At 41.2% G+C, this 23,215-nt stretch overlaps 1 protein-coding gene across 9 annotated transcripts in view; it reads right to left on the bottom strand.

Moving 5' to 3' along the window:
• ATE1 (arginyltransferase 1) overlaps positions 1-23,215 on the bottom strand; it is a 162,351-nt gene that overhangs the window by 66,458 nt on the left and 72,678 nt on the right. The window contains exon 11 of one of the 9 annotated variants that reach the window (XR_002784218.2): positions 18,653-18,787. The exons of the other annotated variants lie outside the window; for them this stretch is intronic. The gene's annotated coding sequence lies outside the window, so the exon portion shown is untranslated. The remainder of the gene's footprint in view (positions 1-18,652; positions 18,788-23,215) is intronic. 9 annotated transcript variants of the gene reach the window in all.

Raw genomic sequence — 23,215 nt, 5'->3', positions numbered from 1 at the left:
TGTGTCATCTGCATACCGCAGGTTGTTAATGAGTCCTCCTCCAATCCTAATGCTGTGTTTTTCTTCACACAGTCCAGCTTCTCAGATTATTTGCTCAGCATACAGACTAAGTATGGTGAAATGATGTACACCATTCCTGATTTTAAACCACGCGGTATGCCCTTGTTCTGTTTGAACAATCGCCTCTTTGTCTACGTACAGGTTCCTCATGGGCACAATTAAGAGTTCTGGAATTCCTATTTTTCATAATGTTTAATTAAACCCTAGGTTAGAGAATTTGAGGCAATTTTTATTCTTAATAGTACCTTTATTTACTCCTTTTACCACAAGAGGACTTATTTAAAAAAAAAAAAAAAAAAGAATAGACTGGGAGGAGGCAAATGGAAGAAGGAAATAACCACAAGGATGGTAAACCTTCAATTGTGGAAGTTGTTCTACTCAATCAAATCTAATAATTCTCATAATCCCCAAAGTGATATAACTTCGTGCAGTAAAGAATATTTAGATGTCTTTCAGAAACATTTCTATATTTGTGAAAATCCAGCATGCCTGGTATCATGGATTGAATTACATCCCCCGAAAAATTTATGTATCAATTTGGCTGGGCCGTGATTTCCAGCATTGTGTGGTTGTCCTCCACTTTGTGACTGTAATTTTATGTTAAAAGGATTGGGGTGGGATTGTAACACCACCCTTACCCAGGTCACATCTCTGATCCAATGTAAAGGGAGCTTCCCTCGGGGGTAGCCTGCACCATCTTTTATCTCTTTTAGCGATAAAAAGGAAAGGTACGCATGTAAAGAGTTGGGGACCTCCTACCACTAAGAGAGCAATGCTAGGAGCAGAGCTCGTCCTTTGGACCAGGGGTCCCTGCTTGGAGAAGCTCCTAGTCCAGGGGAACACTGACGAGAAAGCTGGCCAAGAGATAAAGCCTTCCCCTGAAGTTGACACCTTGAGTTTGAACTTTTAGCCTACTTTATTGTGAGAAAATCAACTTCTCTTTGTTAAAGCCATCCACTTGTGGTATTTCTGTTATAGCAGCACTAGAGAACTAAGACACCTGGTCTTCAAGCAGGTCCACAATATTCAATAAAATATGAGCGCCTCCCCCATCCCTTAGAGCAGGTGATCTAGAGTATCATTTTCTCATCCAAGTGAGAAATGGAAAACACACACACAGTATCAAGAGGTTTCAGTGGCCCAAGCATGCCACCAGAAGTAACAACCAAGATTGCACACACACACACACACACACACATATTGATAATCATCAACCTCTAGGATTAAAAAATGTGAACACGAGAAAATCAAAACAAAAAAACTTGCATGCCTTGGAAGAGATGAAATACAGATGTCTATGGCCTTTGGGAACTCAGAGTGCTTCTAAAACCTACATGAAAGATTTAAAACCGGAAATTTCCTACCAGGGAAGCAGCAGGGAATGGGCTCCTCTCAGACTACCTGAGTTCAAATCCTGATTCCAACAAGAGCTATCTGTGTGGCCTTGGACAAGTTATTTAACCGTTCTGTGCCACAGGTCTGTCATCTATGAAATGGTAAAATAATAACACCTATGTCTAGAATGGAGCCCTGGTGGCGCAGTGTTTAAGAGCTCAGGCTGCTAACCAAAAGGCTGGCAGTTCTAATCCACCAGCTGCGCCTTGGAAATCCTATGGGGCAGTTTTACTCTGTCCTCTAGGGTCCCTATGAGTTGGAATCAACTTGAAAGCAATGGGTTTGGCTTGGTTTTATGTCTAGGATTGTTGTGAGCATAACATGAGTAATGATTATAAAATGTTTAGAGAGCACGTGACACAGAGTAAACACTCAGCAAATGTCAGCTGCTGTTACTGTTATTATTCCTATAATACAAATGGCCAAATACACTCAACTGACTTTTGACAGAGGTGCAAAGGTAATTCAATGGAGACAGGATAACCTTTCAACAAAGGATATGCAAAAACGGGAGGATCTTGCCACATATCTCATATCTTACACAAAGATTAACTCAAAACGGATCACAGACCTAATAAACAGATCATCTAAAACTATACAACTTCTAGATGAAAATATAGTAGAATGCCTGCCTAATTGTGGGTTTGGTGTAAGTTCTTTAAACACCAAAAGAATGATCGAGAAGAAATAAAAATTGATAACTGGACCTTATCAAAATTAAAAACTTTTCCTTTGTAAAGACACTGTTTGGAGAATGAAAAGACATGCCACAGACCGGGAGAAAATATCTGCATACCACATAACTGATAAAGGACTTGCATCCACAATATACAAACAGCTCTTAAAACTCAACAATAAGGGAATACAAAGCCAATTAAAAAGTTAGCAAAAGATCTCAACAGGCACTTCACCAAAGATGTACAATGGCAAACAAACACATGAAAAGATGCTCAACATCATCTGTCACTGGAAAAAAAAAACAAAAAACCAAACCTGCTGCCGTTAGGTTGATTCCTACTCATATCCACCCTATAGGACAGAGCAGAATTGCCCCACAGGGTTTCCAAGGAGTAGCTGGTGGATTCAAACCGCCGATCTTTCATTTAGGAGCTGAGCTCTTAACCACCAGACCACCAGGGCTCCTCGTTTGTCATTAAAAAAAAAAAAATTGTCATTAGGGAAATGCAAATTAAAAACACAATGAGATATTACTGCTAAGTATGTTTCTCTAAGAGCGAAATTGTTCTGGAATACTAAACAGGACTAGTAGAACTGTATCAATACCTTCTTCTTACTTAAATCAAAATCTATTTAGTGTTTAACTCTAAATTAAGAAAAAAAAGTTTTTGTTTTTTTTTTTAAAGAAAGTCTAACCATGCACAAAAACTAACTCGAAATGGATCAAAGACCTAAATATAAAATCTAAAATGATAAAGATCACGGAAGAAAAAACAGGGACAACGTTAGGAGCCCCAATACATGGCATAAACAGTATACAAAACATTACTAACAATACAGAAGACAGACTAGGTAACTGGGAGCTCCTAAAAATCAAACACCTATGCTCATCCAAAGACTTCACCAAAAGAGTAAAAAGATTACTTACAGACCGGGAAGAAGTTTTTAGCTATGACATTTCTGACTAGAGCCTGAGCTCTAAAATCTACATTATACAGCAAAAATTCAACTACAAAAAGACAAATAACCCAATGAAAAAATGGGCAGAAGATACGAACAGGCACTTCACTAAAGAAGACATTCAGGCTGCTAACAGATACATGAGGAAATGCTCATGATCATTAGCCATTAGAGAAATGCGAATCAAAACTACAATGAGATTCCATTACGCTCCAACAAGGCTGGCATTAATCCAAAAAACAGAAAAGAATAAATGTTGGAGAGGTTGTGGAGAGACTAGAACACTTATTTATACACTTCTGGTGGGAATGTAAAATGGTACAACCACTTTAGAAATTGATTTGGTGCTTTCTTAAAAAGCTAGAAATAAAACTACCATACGATCCAGCAATCCCACTCCTTGGAATATATCCTAGAGAAATAAGAGCCTTTACATGAATGGATATATGCACACCCATGTTCACTGCAGCACTGTTTACAATAGCAAAAAGATGGAAGCAACCAAGGTGCCCATCAACGGATGAATGGATAAATAAATCATGGTATATTCACACAATGGAATACAACACATCGATAAAGAACAGTGAGGAATCTGTGAAACATTTCATAACATGGAGGAATCTGGAAGGCATTATGCTGAGTAAAATTAGGCAGCTGGAAAAGGAGAAATATTGTATAAGACCACTATTATAAAAAAAACTCCAGAAATAGTTTAAACAGAGAAGGAAATATTCTTTGATGGTTACAAGAGGGGAGAGGGAGGGAGGGAGGTTTTCATTAATTAGATAGTAGGTAAGAACTATTTTAGGTGAAGGGAAAGACAACACACAATACAGGAAAAGTCAGCACAACTGAACTAAACCAAAAGCAAAGAAGTCTCCTGAATAAACTGAACACTTTGAAGGCCAGCGTAGCAGGGGCGGGGTCTTGGGGACCATGGTTTCAGGGGACATCTAAGTCAATCGGCATAATAAAATCTATTTTAAGATAACATTCTGCATCCCACTTTGGAAAGTGGCGTCTGGGGTCTTAAATGCTAGCAAGCGGCCATCTAAGTTGCATCAATTGATCTCAACTCATTTGCAACAAAGGAGAATGAAGAACACTAAAGACACAAGGTAATTATGAGCCCAAGAGACAAGAAGGGCCACATAAACCAGAGACTACATCATCCTGAGACCAGAAGAACTAGATGGTGCCCTGCTACAACCGATGACTGCTCTGACAGAGAACACAACAGAAAACCCCTGAGGGAGCAGGACAGCAGTAGGATGCAGGCCCCAAATTCTCATAAAATGACTAGACTTAATGGTCTAAGTGAGATTAGAAGGACCCCAGTGGTCATGGTCCCGAGACCTTCTGTTAGCCCAAGATAGGAACCATTTCCAAAGCCAACTCTTCAGACAGGGATTGGACTGGACAAGGGGATAGAAAATGATACCGGTAAAGAGTGAGCTTCTTGGATCAAGTAGACACAGGAGACTATGTGGCATCTGTCTGGAGGGGAGATGGGAGGGCAGAGGGGGGTCAAAAGCTGGCCAAATGGACATGAAAATAGAGAGTGGAGGGAAGGAATGTACTGTCTCATTAGGGGGAGAGCAATTAGGAGTATATACCAAGGTGTGTATAAATTTTTGTATGAGAGACTGACTTGATTAGTAAACTTTCACTTAAAGCACAATAAATTTTTTTTTTAAAAGTCTACCATTTAATGTTATAAAGGACATTACGCGCCAATTGATAAAATAGGAATACAGAGAGTAGATTAACGTATTGATGTTGAATTTACTGAAATTGATAAGTGCACTGGGATTTTTTAAGAGAATATTTCTATTCTTGGGAAATACACATTAAAGTATTTTGACGTTCAAGGACCACAATATATGCAACTTACTTTCAAATGATTCAAAAATAATGTGTGTGTGTGTAAACACATACACATATATATGCGTGTGTGTGTAAGGAGCTCTGGTGGCACTGTGGTTAAGTGCTCGGCTGCGCATTACAAGTTCAGTGATTTGAACCCACCAACCACTCCGCAGGAGAAAGAGGTGTCAGTTTGCTTCCACAAAGATTTACAGCCTTGGAAACCCTATGGTGCAGTTCTTCTCTGTCCCATAGGGAAGACTGACTTGACAGCAATGGGTTTAGTTTCTTAGTTTTTATGTGTGTAGAGATACAGATAACAGATAAAGCAAAAGGAGTAAAATATTACCAGTAAGTGAAGAGTAAAGCGTATGTAGATAGTACCATTTTTATTTCTGCAATTTCTCTCAAAGTTTAAAATTATTTTTAAAAAAATTAAATAAAGTTTACTATGTACATATTAATTGTAATTCACGAACATGGGAGAAGCCCTGTGGTTTTACGGTCTCATTTAGAATAGTAATTGCAGGTCTTGGCCAGGGCTGGAAACGACAACGTTTCCCAAGCAGAGCTGGATTAGTGAAAGCAGACATTCACCCCTCGCTCAGAAAACAAAACTGCCTGCCAGACCTCATCCAAGACTCACCAATCCCACTAAGCTGACCCCGCGAAGAATTCAGTAAAGCCTCTGGGAATGAGTTCATTAGGTTTCATCTGAACTAAAGCAATAAAAATACTTAGCATCTCACTAGATTCTTCTTTCTAGGAGTCTGTATCGAGCTGTATGAAAAAGCTTAATCACTCTCATGATGTTTTCCTCGTGATCGAGTTGTGGAACTGTTCTGGAATGTGGCACCTTTAATACAGGGAGGGCGGAAATCCCCCTTCTTTGCGCCTTATTCCAAATTGCTAAATAAAATATGCAGCCAGTCTCTGTGACTCCATGATAACACCAGAGGCAGACAGCATCCCACCGAGTGTCTTTTGTTAATTTTTCCTCATCCCACCCAGAATTACTGGGAAGAAAATTTAAAAGTCAAAGAAAATCAATAAATGGTAACAAAGAAGGGAGAAACGGATAATTTTAAAAAAGGTCTTAGTCTTCTAATACTCCCTAGGATTGATTATGGCTCCTGGCCCACCTCTTGACATTCAGAGGAAGGCAGTCTGCTAATTTAAATAAGTTATGGTTCTAATTTTCATGTTTCAACTTACTTCCTCCCTTAAGAAAATAATTAATGGGAAGAATAAACATGTTACTGGGGAACTCGGGAAAAACGAAAATTCACATCTTCTAGTGCTAAATTTTTAACGACAGAGTCTTTTCCCTTCTCCTTTCCTTCGCCATAATTTGGTTCAAAAAACAAGTTCAAAAGTATGCCTAGCCAGGCATGCAATAAAAAGCAGCAAACCGCCTAGATAAACTACTGTTCAAATTAAGTTAAATGAGGGCAGTTGCAAGTTATGAAAGAAACTATTACAAATCTTAGGAAAAAAAGGCCACAAACTCATCACCACCATCTTGGTCTTGGTTTTCACAGATTTAGGCCCAAAGAGCCAAGATGTTTCTCTGTCTTTCATGTATGAAGGCCATACACCTCCGTCATGACAACCAAGACTCTGTTTGTCATTGATTCTGTTTTGCAGAATTCTTAAGGAAATCCTCAACCTCAGCAATCTTTGCAATATTTTAAAACTTCAATTGATACAATAAAAGCCGCTGCTGTTGAGTTGATTCTGACTAATAGCAACCCTGTATGGCAGAGAACTGCGTCATAGGCTTCCCTGGACTGTAATCTTTACAGAAACAGATCCAGGTCTTTCTCCCGTGGAGCAGTTGGTGGGTTTGAACTGCCTACCTTTCAGTTAGCAGCCAAGCACTTACCCATTGCCCCACCAGGACTTCTTAATTGATGTAATAACCAAAAACCAAACCAAACCTGTTGCCGTGGAGTCAATTCCACGTCATAACGGATTGGTATAATAACCAATTGCTCACATCAGTTTTAAAATAAATGTTTTTAATACAGCGTTTATCACACTAAATACTGTATCAAACCCAAATACAAGCATGGGCAATCAACTACTCTCCTGAATCCTCCGTCACAATCCCAAGGACAGCATCTGAGAGCATGAAACGTTTCACTTACGGGAATGATAAAGCACAATTCGTGACGTGGGATCTTATCACTTCTGGTCTAACGGAGTATTTTATCAGCTCTCCTGCTACCTCTCCGCCTCCACCTTATGTGGGTAGGTCATTTATTTACATGGACACGTCTATGTATGTACTGACCACAATACTGACACTTGTGGAAACAGAAGCCGTGATGGCACAGCTGCTGTCTTGTCCAAAGCAACCACGCTGCTGGTGGGCAAGGGTGCTAGTTTGGCCCTCTGGGTTGTAGAAACAAAGCAATTCCTTCAAGTGACCCCACTAACTGACTGGCAGTAATGGTGGAGAGGAACATAACAGCATAGGGAGCCACATAAAGACATGAGGGCAGACACACTGGTCTTGTAGATTCAGGTCTCAAAAGAGCCCCTAGGCTACACTGGAAAAAGAGGAAAGCCAGCCCAGAAGGCCTCAGGGATTTCAGATCCTAACTGGAGAACTGGAAAGCAGGACTAACAAGAGGCTATCTGTGTTCCCACAGCAGTAGGAGCCCCCACAGATTTTTTATCTGTTCCCCCACCATCTCACTGCACTCTTCTCTTGATCTCTTCTGACTCAGAGACCCCTTTGAAAACTGGATGAAAGAAATCTCTGGGCTCTCTAGTAGAGATAAACATTCGTGTCTATACAAGTTTGCCTATGCATTCAAACTTCACGGACCCATTTTTTTCAAGCTCTAATCTAACTGAGCATTTGCTTACTGTTTCTCTGGTGGGCTCTCCATTTGAACACCCACCACTAAAGACTGATCTTCCAGTGGGTTTAACTCAAACCTTCTTAAGAGAGAGGGTCTGATTGGTTTGGTCATTCTCTATTCATGGGCAAAGCTTTCATGATGGGTCTTGCCAGATACTAACCTACCCTAAGTTAGTGCTCTCTGGTCCCATCAGTAGTGGGCAAGATGTCAGGGTACAGGGTACTATGCATGGTGACCTACACTTGAAGTGCTACACTTCCTTCAGCAGAACCTACAGGAAGGGCAATTTCCCTCGGAAAAGGGGTAAGTGGGCATGGCAGACACCAGAGTACAATGACCACCTCTGCGCAAGACAAACACAATGGGGAAAAATGTAGGACTATTTGCGAAGCACTGCACAGATCACAAATTAACTGTAAATCGCACACACATGTATACTTGACAGACTACTGGCAGAAGAGGTGCTCTAAAAAAGGACAGTAAAAGTGGGATAAGATGGAATATTAGAGTCTTAAATTTTATTTTGCAAGAGAGAAGAAGAGCGAACTGGTGGAAAGGAAAAAATGAAAGGAACCATACCTGGGTGGGCAATCAGGAAGAAAAAGGAGCCTTGAAGATCAAGCTAAGGAATTTGATTTAAGGGAACTGTGTGAGACCCCACAGATTTTCCAGCAAAACGATCTCACACAATGTAAATCGTCCTTGAACAAGCAATGGGGAGGCTGGCACAGGATGGAGGGGAGTGAGGAGGCTGGCGATTACCTCCTGCAGGGGACACTCAGGCCTCTACTGCTGCTCAGCGCGGTCATTTATAAGTGACTGCTGTACAGCTGTGAAAATTACGCCCCTCGAAGTAGCTTCCCACTAGCTAACACTACCAACCGGACAATAAGGCTTTTGAAAGTGTTCCACATGGAAAAGACAAAAACAAAACCTTATACTTCGTCTGTTTCTGAAGACCGAAGATGAAACTATAGTGTATAGAACATATAGAGACTTAAGAACATAATTAACAATGATGCAAACTGAAGGGGGGAAGGCACACAGATAACGTAAAAAGGGAGTTGCCTTGAAGTAAGGTTAGACACAGAATCCTGGAGAAAGAGGCTGACCAAATACCAAGCGGGACCTCCAGGGAACAGCCTGGGAAATGGAGGAAAGGCGACCTGAGCTGGGATGGTGTCTGGAGGGGTGGGGGTGGCTTTAATTCTAACATCAACACCAAAGCAAGAAGAACAGACCAAAAGAGTTAACCACATGTGCACATCCCATCTCTAAAACATCCTACTTCCCACCACGCTGGGTTGAAGCATACGAGCATAGTATGTGCCAGACATCCTGCCTCAGGAAAGCTAGCAATGAGTACAACTTCCATCCCGCAGTGTATACGGCAATGCTGTGCTCTTCGCTCTAAAAAAGATGAACTGGATTTAGCTGTTAGGGTAAGAATAATTCAATTCACTTGGTTATTAGGATGCTGCCAAGTTTCTTTTTACTTACACAATGGCAAGGAAAACAGGATGATTTATAAATGCCAAAGGCCGAGCCTGCCATGGACATCAGGGCTGGAGAAGGAAGCGTCTTCTCCTTGGGAATTTCAGCTGTATTTGTTGCTGCTGCTGCTGCTGCCGGGGTTGCTTCTAAGAGACCTCAAGGTTCGCAAGCCATCTTGCACAGAAACATTCACTGCCTCTCAGTTGACATGGATGTCACACATAAGCCCCCCAAAGAAAATTTAAGACAGTCCTGGGGTCATGGGTGAGTTTACGGCTGCACGGGGTCACGAATGAGACATGAGAGACTTCCCTCTGGTGTGTCACACACAGGATAGTTTATTTCAGCCTTGTTATGGTGAACTTAAAATTAATCCTTCTGGCAGTTCCTTTTGGACAGCTGTACTCAAATTACCCACAGTAGCTCTGCACTTGTAAAGCCCTACAGACTCCAATGGCAATTTGGAAAACCTTTAGAGCAGGTTTTCTCACCTTCAGCAGTGCTGACATTTTAGACCAGGTTGTTCTGTTGAAGGCGCTGGTCTGGGCATTGCAGGATATTTAGCAGCATCCCTAGGCTCTGCCCACCAGATCTGGTTAGCACTACACCCTCAGCTATGATGATCAATAATGTCTGCAGACATTGCCAAAGATCTCCTGGTGGCTGGGGAAAGGGAATGGGTGTGTGCAGTGAGGGGTGGGGATGACAAAAATGCCCCTTTAGAGCAAGCAGGAACAGGGACTCAGGGTGGGAAGCCACTTCACTGTCCTGCTCCTAAGAAAAAAACTGTTGGAAGCAAATATATTTATTTATTATTATTTGCTATTATTCTAATATATACTTATATACAGTAGAGCAAATACATTAGATCATGAAACAGATTTAATGCTATTTAGTTAAAATAGTGTTTAGATTGTAAGTTTACATTATACAATTAACCAAAATTTATGATTATACTCCCTAGAAAAATTTATTTTACGCTGTATTCTACTAGTTATTTCAGAAGTTTTAACTTACAATGAACTGTATTTAATTACATACATTTTTAAATCAACCTATTTAAAAATAAGCCTGTGATTCAAATACAAATCACGTGTTATACAGGATGAGCTTTTCAGAACTATAAACATTCCAAATTAAACTTATTTTCAACTCATACTGCCAAAATGACATATATATATATATATGACTCTGTAGAAATGCTAAATGATGCCACTTTGTTTGGAATACACAGGCATTTTTCCCCTAACCAGTGACCAAATGATTGATTCCTTATTCTCACCCATCTAACTGCCCATCCGAAGATTTATTAAACATTTACATAAAGTGAGACTGCTCCTAGAATAAAAAATGAGGTCAAATTCCACCTCTCCAGAAACTGAGAGTCCAAGGAGACGAACAGACAGGAAGACAAGTAGTTACAAAACAATGCAGTAATTTTAGCTATATGCACACAAGTTGCAATGGAAGCATATACTTGAATCTTGGAGAGTCAGGCGAGGTTTCACAGGAGAAGCAAATGTGAGCTCAGTCTTGCAGGGTGGGAAGGAGTAGAAGGAGGATAAGCAGAAGGAAGCTACCACTCACAGAGCCAGCACATGTTACACAAAGGTTGAAGACAAGAGGCCTCATTCAAAGTCCATGAGGAGATTCTTCTAATATCAACAAGAATGGTGCCAGCCCTAGGGCCCTGGCATAAAGTAAAAGAGGAATTAAAACTCAGATTCCACTTAAAGGCCTAAACGGACAAAAAGACATTGTAATTTACAACTAAACTCACAATTTCCCTTTCAAAAATAATTTGATTCTTGAGTAAAGTTAACATTAAAACCCACCAACCCAGTGCTGTCTAAAGATAGTCAGCTGCTAAATTTTAGTGCTAAATTATTGGCTGTTCTATTACCATATCAAGAAGCCTTGGTGGCTCAGTGGTTAAGGTTGCCAGTTCGAACCCACTAGCTGCTTTGTGGGAAAAAGATATGGAAGTCCACTTCCATAAAGATCACAGCCTTGAAAATTCTATGGGGGCAGTTCTACTCTACTCTGTTCTGTAGGGTCACGTAAGTCAGAATTGACTCCACAGCAAGGGGCTTTTTGTTGTTAACATGTCACTTAGAGAAAATTGGGCTAGTCCGACATGTAACGTTTTGGCAAAAATGTTAGCACGTGAATATAAAAGCTATGCTTCCATGATTGTAATGTTTTAATAATAATTTTAAAAATACTCCCCAAGAAAGCAATTTAGAGCAATGAATTCCTATGGCTGAGGCAGGCATTCAAAAACGCAGAATTATGGCACCTAGAACAGGCTGCAGAAGTTATATCTTCAAAGCAAGTCAATGGCTACCTGCCGGGGGAAAAAGTGTATCCTTTAAAATGAACACACGGATTCTAACCCAAGGGTTCGTCTTTGTTCCAAACAACACCCGTTTGCTGGATTACATCTTGGGAGGAAGAAACTGCTACTGGAAGTGAGAGCTACAGCCTTGATATAGCAGAATTTATAGAAGCCTTGTTTCACAAGAGAAGATTCCTGGATACAAAAGCAGTTTAATTCATTTTCCACTTGAGCCACATTAAGTATAACGTACATACATGGAGATGCGTATAACCACACAACTTGTCCCAGATCATAAGGGCTGGAAAACGATCTACAAGGACAACTGTACTTCAAAAAAGCCAGAAAGCTACAGGTGGGTAGGCGAGAAAAGGATTCATGGACATTATAAACTCTACCATTGAGGTGGGAGTTTCAAACTTTTCCTAAGCCCTAAGTTTCCACTAGAACAACATGTGAGGTCAGCTCTATGCTCAGTTCTCAATACTTTTTGTTCGCTTCCCTGTTCCATTCGTGCAGAGAGGTCTGCCTCCCCCATGCGAGGCCCGTCAGCAAACTCACTGGGTACCCTCTATCTGCCTATTGGTTTGGTGGGCACTGGGAGCAGTGACAGATGAGACACGGTTTGCTCTAGGACCTAACAAGGACGGACCATGTCTCATCATGTTCCTTTTGCCTCAGCATCTAGCATGATGTTTGACACAGATTCCAAATACTCACTGCTGTTGAGTCGATTTCGACTCATAGTGACCTCATAGGACAGAGCAGAACTGCCCCACAGGGTTTCCAAGGACGTAAATTTTGACAGAAGCAGACTGCCAAATCTTTCTCCCACGAAGCAGCTGGCAGGTTCAAACTACAGAACTTACGGTTAGCAACTAAGTGCTTCAACCACTGTGCCATCAGGATCCTTTTATACAGAGATTAGGTCCTCCATAAACATAGGCTAATCACATATTTAAAAAAAAAAAAATTGTCGCCGAGTTGATTCTGACTTATAATGATCCTATAAGACAGAGTAGAACTGTCCCATAGGGCTTCCTAGGCTGTAAATCTTTATGGAAGCTGACTGCCACATCTTTTTCCTGAGGAGTCGCTGGTGGGTTCGAACAGCTGACTTTTTGGTAAGCAGATGAGCTCTTCCTCACTGTGCCACCAGGACTCCTTAATCAAGTATACCTACAAATAAGTAGAGCCCAAGCAGAGCTGATAAAGCAGTTAAAATGAGAGATCACCTTCAGCTTCAGCAGGTAGGGAATGAGGTGGGTAAGGGATGAAGTGGGAGCCGCAGAGAAGGTTTCATGGAAGAACTGGTGCGTGAGCTTGGTCTGGAGAGGAAGATACAACATGCACACGCAGGGCTTAGTGAAAGGCATTTAGATGCAAGAGGTAGCATAAGGCACGGAGCAGGGAAGTTCAAGGGCATGTAAAGGAGTGCCTGACTGCCAGAGAACGGGCTATGTAAAGCATACGTTCCTCTTTCATAGGTCAGGGGTGGAGCTTCGACATTAGTATTTTTCAAAAGCTCTGTGGATGATCCTGATACCTTTCAAAGGCTGGGAATCATGCAGTATTCACCAACCTTTCTATTTCACTGTGGAGCCAGAGATGAGAAAGATGAGAAAAACAGGGCACATGATTCAACATACTTTTATTCCCCAGGTAACATACACCTTTAAACAACAGGCCAAGCATTTTAGGATTCTCCAAAATTAAGTTATATACACCTTATCCTAAACCTGATAAGCAATACCATTTATAAGAATTTCAATTCTTCACTTCAAACGGTCCCTAATGCTGCTTGAAGTTAAAATCAGAGTTCGTGCAAACCCTGGGAAGGTTAACCATCTTGAGTTCAAGTTTCTCAGCTCTAATGAGGTGCTTGGGACAGATGGCCTCCAAGGAACTGCTCCTGCCTCTGATGTCACATGATTCCACATGTGAGGACCTTGGAACAAGAATCTGTGATGAGCATGAGAACCTACATACCTCCCACTGCCTCTAGGAGGCAGCACAAATCCCTTACTGAAATGATTTTGTGGTAATTTTTTCTACTACGTCTCACTCATTGGACATCTGACATCTATAAAAATAGATGCTGAATAAAAAAGAATCGAGCATCTTGTTCTGTGCTGTGGGTGCTGTGGGGGCCTGAGATCACCCAGCAGTAGCAGTCACAGCCACGTGTCGCCATGTGCACCACCCGGAGCTGCAGGACTGCTGAATGGAAACATGAACCCATCCCTCTGCTCTGGAAGCTCTGAGAAGCCTGGGGGCTTGGGGATTTCACTCACACTTGATTTTGCAGATGCGGCTCCGAAAACTACCTTTCTGTGGTAGTGTCTTTTGTTAACAGAGATGCCAAGGACCTTCTTTTGGGCAAAGTCCTATAAACGTCCAGGGGTGCTGTTTAACCATGGTCCAGCCGAGGCATTCGGCTGAAGAATGATTAAGCACAGATGAACCAGGCTTTTGTTTCTTTGCTGACATTTCAGTGCCCTTTCTGGTGTTTCGGCTATCTGATGTCTGGCCATGTCACGGAACCAAAGCCGCCTGCCTGAAATCACTGTTTATTTTGGCCTGCGCACAAGTCTGGATGAAGAATTCTGTCTAAACACTTCATTCAGATGGCAGAGTGGCCTAGAGCAGCACTCTGAGAAATAACATGGAGAAATGTTCAAATTATGCTTAACACCATTTCTAGATGTTCCAATTTTCACTTAGAAATAAAGTATTTTCTTCAGAAATGTATGGGAAGGGGTCAAAAGAATATAAGCTAAGCTTTACATGAAAATAATAAACAGTCTGAAAGCGTAGGAAATTCCATTCAGAAAACAAACGAAATAAAAGAATTCAAAGTAAAATACAAAATATAAATAGCAATTGTCTAGCATAGACAGAAAAGAAGAAAAAGACAAACAGAAAGAGGAAAAAAAGCCTATGTATAAGATTTTGAGATGTGACATTAACAAAATATAGGATTAATTTATAAAGGAATAGAAATGCTAGGAAGGAAAATTAAAATGAGCTTAATACCATGAACCTCACTATGCACAAATTTAAAACCTGAAAGATAGCTGAACAGAAGTGTTTTTAATAAAAGTTTACTCCTTCCACAACACTAAACCAAAAAAACCAAACCTACTGCTGTCGAGTCGATTCTGACTCATAGCAACCCTACAGGACAGAACAGAACAGAACTGCCCCATAGGATTTACAAGGAGTGGCTGGTGGATTTGAACTGTCGATTTTTTGGTTAGCAACTGAACACTTAACCACTGTAACACCAATAGCTCACTTAAAAAAAAAAAACGCTGGTGGTTAGGCAGAACAGAAAAAAAATCTGTTCTGGTGTTTACCTCTGCAGTGCCACGAGCTCAAGGACGGGGTTTCTCCTGACACAGATCACAGTTAGCTTAAGTCAATCCTATTCTCCATGCCAGTGACTGGTTAAGGCATAAACATGTCTGTAATTCCAACCAATGAAATGCATGACATCTGCCAGGAGGATTCTGAATAAGGTTCCCCTCTCTTAAAAAGAGACACATGAGGAAATTAGTCTTTTCTGGTTCTAATCACTCCTGTCAGCTGATGGTGCCCAAACGGGCAGCAACCACCTGGAAGTGGGGGAAGAGCCGAATCAAGAGGACAAGTAGCACTGAAGATGACAGGCAGGAAACTGTGCCTTCCCCTCCCACTCAGCAGTGTAACACCTCCATGAACAAACTTTTCCAAGTTGAAAATATACTTTCCATCCATTTCGGCCAGTTCCTGAATTTCCAAACGAACACTAATTTATGCTAAAACAGTACCATGCCTCGTTAAATTGGCCACCATTACTGTTAATGTGAATGAACGATAACACAATGTATCAAGACAATTTCTTTTCATTAATATTTCTATATACCAGCTCTCGTTAAATTCTTTTTTGATTACTCTATGCCTTACATCTAAAACTATAGCCACAAAAAGAATAACGTATATGTTCCAAAACCCATTGCCATCGAGTCGATTTTGACTCATAGCAACCGTATAGGACAGAGGAGAACTGCCCCGTAGAGTTTCCAACGAGCGCCTGGTGGATTTGAACTGCTGACCTTTTCGTTAGCAGCTCTACACTTAACCACTACACCACCAGCGTTTCCAATGTTTATGTAATTCAACCTTTATTTAAAAGACCACACACACATTTAACAGTAAACCCGAAAGAATCCAGTAACGACACATTTTAGGGAATAGGGTGTACGAGAATGTTAACTGCTGTAAATGACAAACTATGAACATGCAGAGAGGAAAATTTAACAAAGCACGTGTCATCTATATAATTGTGAAGATGACTACATGGTGACTTTCATCTTGCAGGGCTCGCCACTAGCAAGGCAAAGAAAATCCAAACTTGTCATCATGTTAAAGAACTGCCTTGTAGACCCAAGTCAGGGTATTAAATGAAATACCTTATTAAAGTTGAATTCTCATAAGCCAAATGGGCACATCTCCGGGTATGACTGCATATGGAAATTAAGAGACTCTGCCAAAAGTCTCTCACACTGGGCATTGAGAAACTGCTTAGCTAGGCTCAATTCAGGACATGAGTCTGCAGAGCTCAACAGAAAATGAAGTATGATTCCCCTACCTACACCATATGTTTCAGTCATCCACTGCTGAGTGAAGAAACCACTCCAGAACTTAGTGGCTTAAAACAACAATCGTTTATTGTTCCTCATGATTCTGTGAGCTGGCTAGAGCTCAGCTGGGTGGTTCTTCTGCTGGCCTAACCTGGGCTCAATCACGCGGCTGTATTCAGTCAGGAGCCTGCTTGAGTCTGGAATATCCAAGATGGCTTCAGGCCTCTCCAAGGTGGTCTGTCTCTCCAACAGGGTTGGACCTCTAACATGATGGCTGGCTTTAAACAGAGAGGAAGTGAAAGCTGCCAGTCCTCTTAAGGCCTAGGCCTGGAAGTCTTAGACAGTTATTTCATGGTATCCCAAATTATAAGGCCAGCCCAAATTCCAAGCGAGGAAAGTACACTCCATCTCTTGATGGGCAGACCAGCATGTGCATGCAAGGATAAAAAGAACTGATGGTGGCTACCTTTGGAAACCACAGTCCCTTCTAGCCATAAAGATAAACCCATTATTTCAGCATACCTTTCTGATAGCTCATTACCCAATAAGAGGGGAATACAATGAGCTTTTCTATGTGCATATCTCAGACCTGCTGTTAAATATTTTAATTTGCCCTACCTCATACAACACATGTATTATATGGTGAAGACTGCAACTTAACATATCCAAATCTACTCAGGAAAATTCAGATGAAACAGTAATCTAGGCCACTAGATCTAGGTCACTTGGCACCACTTTATGCACTGTATTGTAATTATCTACATGCTTCCCTCCAAGGGGCAGAGGCCATATCCACACGGCTTATGGCTGAAGTCCCCGTGTCCAGCATGTACCAGGCACTTAACAGACTGTTTCTTCTTAGTTATTAAAAATATTCCTATTTATAAACATATAAATTTAAAAAACATATAAACCAAACCCACTGCCAGAGAGTCGATTCTGACTCATAGCGACACTATAGGACAGAGTAGAACTACACCATAGAGTTTCCAAGGAGTACCTGGTGGATTCAAACTGCCTACCTTCTGGTTAGCAGCCATAGCTGTTAACCACTACGCCACTAAGGTTTCCAAAAATATACATAAGTATACAAAACAGAAAAATCTTTTCTTTAATGTCAATTAAACATACCTTTCGTAGATTTTTCCATGTATATTTATAACGTGGCAAAAATACACTATTACTAATGTTTTAAAAGCTTATTTGTGTTCTAAGAAAAAGAATATAATTGTAATTGTAGTTACATGTTAAATTTACCCCCATTCAATCTTGAAAGTGAGAGATTTTACAATAGCATGCAATTCATTTTCTGAGTTATTTTTTGTTGGTCACTAGTTCTAGCCCTTCGACTTGCAATTAAAAATATTTACGTCTGAGCCAATATCTCTCTTACAATTCTGAACAACACTCTTTCTGATTGAAAAGTTCCATTTTTATAATCAAATGTGCTACTGCTTCATAACTGAACGTTCTCATTTGCTCAAAACATAATAAAGCATCCTTAACTGAAATGAAAATATCTTTACTCCTCAGTTACCTAAAACTACTTATTCTCACTCATAATTCAATGGAAACTATTTTCTTAAACTAGCAATACAAAAATTAAAATCAGTATGTTCTTAAGAACCACAAAAGTGTTCAAACAACTATGCCAGGGAAATGCTGCCTTTATGAAATTAAATATTCAAAAATTTTATCATTCTTATCTTACAAATATCTACAAAATCACAAAATATTCTATATTCAGAACTGTCTCTCACAGGAAGATAAACTATTAATACAGTATACTGAGGGAAATTTAAAGTTTTGTTTGGATGGTTAAATGTAGTCCCAGATCTTCTTTCCATGCTGCTGGTTTTACAGGATTCAGTAGTGTTTCCAAACTCCCAAGAGATAATTAATTTTGGGGATTTGGGAATGAGAAACTGGAGTTCCCAAAATCGTAAGTTATTCCTAAAATGCTTCCAACATTCTTCGTACTTTTTACTCATTACTATGGATATCTTAAAAGTTGCTTAATAAATAAGAAACATTTAGTTTAATAGTATTTACAAAGAACTATAGCTCACAGCAAACATTCAAACACTGGAAAATGCCAGCAACCATTACGGGATCCAGTTAAATAAGGTAACATTTGGCTCTCCTAGCAAGTTAGCAGCACTACACAGACTCACAAGTTGAACTTGCTAATTTATGGAGTTATTTTCCTTCCAAAACTTGTTATTTCTTGGAACATCATGCATAGGACTTGTGACTTGTTTTACATGTACTTTGTATATACACTTATCAATATTTATTTTATTTACATTGTTATCAGCAGACACACTCAATAACATGGCAACAGCTAGGAAAAACCAACTTACTGGCTCATGACAGCTGCGTGTTCCACGTTTCCTGCTCTGCACTCCTGTCCTGGTGCTGGGAGATGTCAACCTTAACTGTCAGCTCCATGTGTCAGGGTTTCCTGCTCGGGGTTTCACCTTGATGTCAGTGGATTCCTTAAAACCAGTAACATTCTATGTTGATGGTTAAACTTTAATTCTTGTGGGAGGATACTTCCTGTCCCCCAATTTCTGGATTTTCAACCCATTTTTCTCAGGATTCACGACTGAGAAAAATATAAAATTCCTGAGAAATACTGGGAAGAGATTCCCAAATGGAAACCCTTGTTTTCATGTTAGCTTAACTCCATTTAAGGGAAGACCAATCTACTTTTGAAGTTATTCTATCAGCTTATACTTGGTACTAATACCAGTACGGTGGCACACTGGTTAAGCATTCGGCTGCTAACGAAAAGGTCGGCAGTTCAAATCCACCAGCCTCTCCTTGGAGGCCCTATGGGGCAGTCCTACTCTGTCCTACAAGGTCGCTATGAGTCGGAATTGACTCGATGTCAATGTGTAATACCAGTAAACATGTATAATCAAAGTTACACCTGTGGCTCTAGGCTCTTCTAGAGACAAAATAATTTACTATTTTAATAACAGGTATGAAATGGCATTAGTCTCTAGAGACCACAAAGCATTCTGAATTGTCTATCTTTATCCCTAGGTAAAGAAGGCACAGCCTTAATGCTTCTGATGCAGCAACAGTTGGAACAGGGACCAAACCAATGACGTGGTATCCAGCCACATTCCCTAACTATCCGTTACCTGTTGCCATGGGGTTGATTCCAACTCATAGTGCCCCTGTAGGGCAGAGCAGAACTGCTCCATAGAGTTTCCAAGGAGCAGCTTGTGGATTTGAACTGCCAACCTTGTGGTTAGCTGCTGTAGCTCTTAACCACTGTGCCACCAGGGCTCCATCCCCTCCCTAGTCCTCCTGAAATTCAATGGCTCAGTTTGTGGAATAACAAGAATATTATAGTTAGGCTAGTGTATAAAGATGCCCTTTTCTGATATAAACGGCCTTCAGCTAAATATTGGTCAGACTGTCATTAATAATGAGATGCAGCTTGGAGTCCTAGTAAAACTATACCAAATTCTCCTCACTTTATCTAGTACAACAAGATGGTACCTGGCTACCACCACTGACTAATCTGACAGGGATCACAACAGAAGGTCCTGGACAGAGCTGAAGAAAAATACAGAACAAAATTCTAACTCAAAAAGAAAGACCAGACTTGCAGGCGTGACAGACCCTGGAGAAACCCTGGGAGTATGGCCCCCAGACACTCTTTCAGCTCAGTAATGAGGTCACTCCTGAGGTTTACCCTTCAGGCAAGGACTGAAGAGGCCCACGGAACAAAACAAGACTAAAAGGGCGCACCAGCCCAGGGGCAGGGACTGGAAGGCAGGAGAGAACGGGAAAGCTGGTAATAGGGAACCCAGGGGTGAGAAGGGAGAATGTTGACATGTCGTGGGGTTGTTAACCAAAGTCATACAACAATGTGTGTACTGTTTGATGAGACACTAGTTTGTTCTGTAAACCTTCATTTAAAGCTCAATTAAAAAAAAAAAAATTCTCCTCACTTCAATAGAATAAAATAGCCAAATTATTCTGCCAACAAATACGTGGCACTCCAAGAGACTTTTTTTTTCTGCCCTAAACAGATTAGGCCAAAGCTGACAGACACCCTGCGGCACAATGCAGGACCCATTACTAAAGGTTCACCATGGAACACCAAGCCCTAATCTGACTCAGAGCCACTTCTCTCTAGGCCAAAGCCAAGTGTCCATAATTCTGGGAACTTATTTTCAGAGGCAGTACTGGTATTCACCAGCAGAACCCTCTCTTTTTCGCCAGCATCTAAACTGAACTAAGATGACTGGCTAATAGCATGAGCAGGCATTGTGCAAGTTGAGGGGCCGCTTACCAATATACAAACACAGAACCTTGCTGGGCCCCAACACAAGCACAGGTAACGGTTTTGAAATGCTACCCAACTAGAGAGAATCTAGAGTGAAGGGGGGCTAACAATGCAATCTCTCTTGTTCCTACATCATACCCAGTTTGCAGGTGCAAAAACTGAGCCTAGCTGTAGCTAAGCAACTTCTCTAAACTGTTATACCCTCCTGTGTCACCACCTCCCTTGGTTATCAGAGTACTTATGAGTACTCTGTGATATCCCATCACAGTACTTATTCTATCTGTTATTACTCTCTGTGTGTCTGCTACTAAGTTATAACCTCCTTGAAAAGTAGAAGTTGTCCTATCATCCCCAATAAATATTTGTTAGGCAAATGAAGGTGTTTCTCACAATCCTACATACTTCTCACCTGTTGCTATTAGTACTCTCACTTTTTAATTCTACAAGTATCTAAAAAAACTTAATTGTTAGGCAAATGAAGGTGTTTCTCACAATCCTACATACTTCTCACCTGTTGCTATTAGTACTCTCACTTTTCAATTCTACAAGTGTCTACTAAGTACTAAATACCTATTCTGTGCCAGGCATGCTGTTAAGGGCCCAGGACACATGATGAAGAAGACAAACAGCATCAGACCCTCATGGAATGTATGCACAGGAGACAGGCTTGAAGAGTTTGGGGGAAGAAATGCAAAAATCTGTGGGAGCTGGGGCGGGGGATGGGTAGTCCCAGGGTCAAGTACAGATTTCTGGAGAAAGTGACTCTTCGTCTGAGAAGCCATGAACAAGGTGACTGCAGTATGGACAGCAGGCAGAGAGGAAGAAAAAGGAAAACAGCCTGGGTAAAGGCCTCTGGTGGGAAAACCCGACTGAAGGCCTGCAGGTGGGTGGGCCTTCTATCAGCATTATGTTCTAGGCCCCAGATGACAAAATACAGATATGTGCTTCTTCAACATGAGCAGTTGTGAATTTAATAAACAGAAAACAGCAGACTTTAAAATGGGTATAATCATCTTTTCAGCTCCTCGTTAGCTTCTCAGAGGTTAAAAAATAAAATGTCATGCAGCGGGTCTCAATCCTGACTTCATATTAGAAACTTCTCAGACTTAAAAAAAACAAAAAACAAACCTGATGCCCATGGTTGACCCCAGACCAACTAATCAGAATCTCTGAGTGCAGGGTCCAAGCATCGGTATTTTCAAACAGTCAAAACTGATGACCACCGACCTAGTGGATTGGCAACTTCAAAAGCTAAGGAGTGCTGCACTCAGGAGCTGTTCCTTCAGTCTCTAGGGGAAATGTCCCCCACCCCCCTCCTCACTGGCTGACTTCCTCTTGTCATTCAAATCTTAGCCTAACCTTGACTTCTCAGAGGCCCCCTCTGACCACCCAATCCAAAGCAACCACACCCAGTCAATGTCTCCACACCACACAGCACGTACCCCTATCTGACCTTTGTCCTCTTTATTAACTTATTAGGTCCCCCACCAGATGTGACCCTGGGGCTCTTGCTGTATTGTTCATGGCTATGTTTCCAGTAGGAGCTCAATAAATACTTGATGAACGAAGGAAGAAACCAAGCCAGAAGGCAAGCAGGCCTGAAGCCTCCCTCGTGGAACTGGAATTTTAAAAAGGTAATGTTCTGAAGCTGTAGCTCTGGTGGATTTAGGTTGGACACGATAAAGCCAGATTAAACAGCATGGAGGGCATTTTTAAAAACCTAAACCAAAAACGAGATACAGGCCAGGTTTTCACTTTCCAAGCCGAGCTCTACCTAGGGAGAAGACTAAAGAACATCAAATATTTAGGCTGGACAAGAGTCAACAAAGGTGTGAGTTAGAAGTCTCATGAAGAGGAGGGGAACGATGAATGCTCAGCATTTCCACTAACCACAGGAAAGGAAGAAATGGCTTCAAATACAGAACATCTCGGAATTTAGCTGAGGCATAAGGAAAAGTGCGCTGAGGGAAACGCTGCGATCTGAGAGTGAACAGCCCGTTAAAGACGGTGAGTTACAAACAAGATCCCCACAAGTTCCTAAGGCTGGTATAAAAATACCTCTGTGTGGAATGGCTCACAAACAAGTATTACATACAGGAAGACAAATATATAGGGCAGCCAGTTTTGAGTCCCATAATTATTTTACCATAACTTGAGGACTTCAATTTCCTGCAGTGAATTAATTAAGAGTTGTTGTTAGGTGCCGTCGAGTCAATTTTGACTCAGAGTGTCCCCACGTGACAGAGCAGAACTGCACCAGAGGGTTTTCGAGGCTGTAATCTTCATGGGAGCAGATCACCAGGTCCTTCTCCCACGGAGGTGCTGGGTAGGCTCAAACTGCAGCCAACTTTTTGGTTAGCAGCCGAGCGCTTAACTGTTGCGCCCCCAGGTCTCCTTAATTTAGAGCTAGTATTGCTATGAGTCAGAATCAACTCAACAGCAATGGGTTCGGTTTTGTTTTTTTATCACTGAAATTGGAGCCCTAGTGGCACACTGGTTAAGTGCTCGCTGCTAACCAAAAGGTCAGCAGTTCAAATCCACCAGCCGCTCTTTGGAAACCTGAGGGGACAGTTCTACTCTGTCCCACAGGATGGCTATGAGTCAGAATCAACTCGAT

This window comes from Loxodonta africana, chromosome 16 (genome assembly GCF_030014295.1).
Source record: "Loxodonta africana isolate mLoxAfr1 chromosome 16, mLoxAfr1.hap2, whole genome shotgun sequence".
Taxonomy (NCBI): domain Eukaryota; kingdom Metazoa; phylum Chordata; class Mammalia; order Proboscidea; family Elephantidae; genus Loxodonta; species Loxodonta africana.
This window is presented reverse-complemented; position numbering and strand designations above follow the sequence as displayed.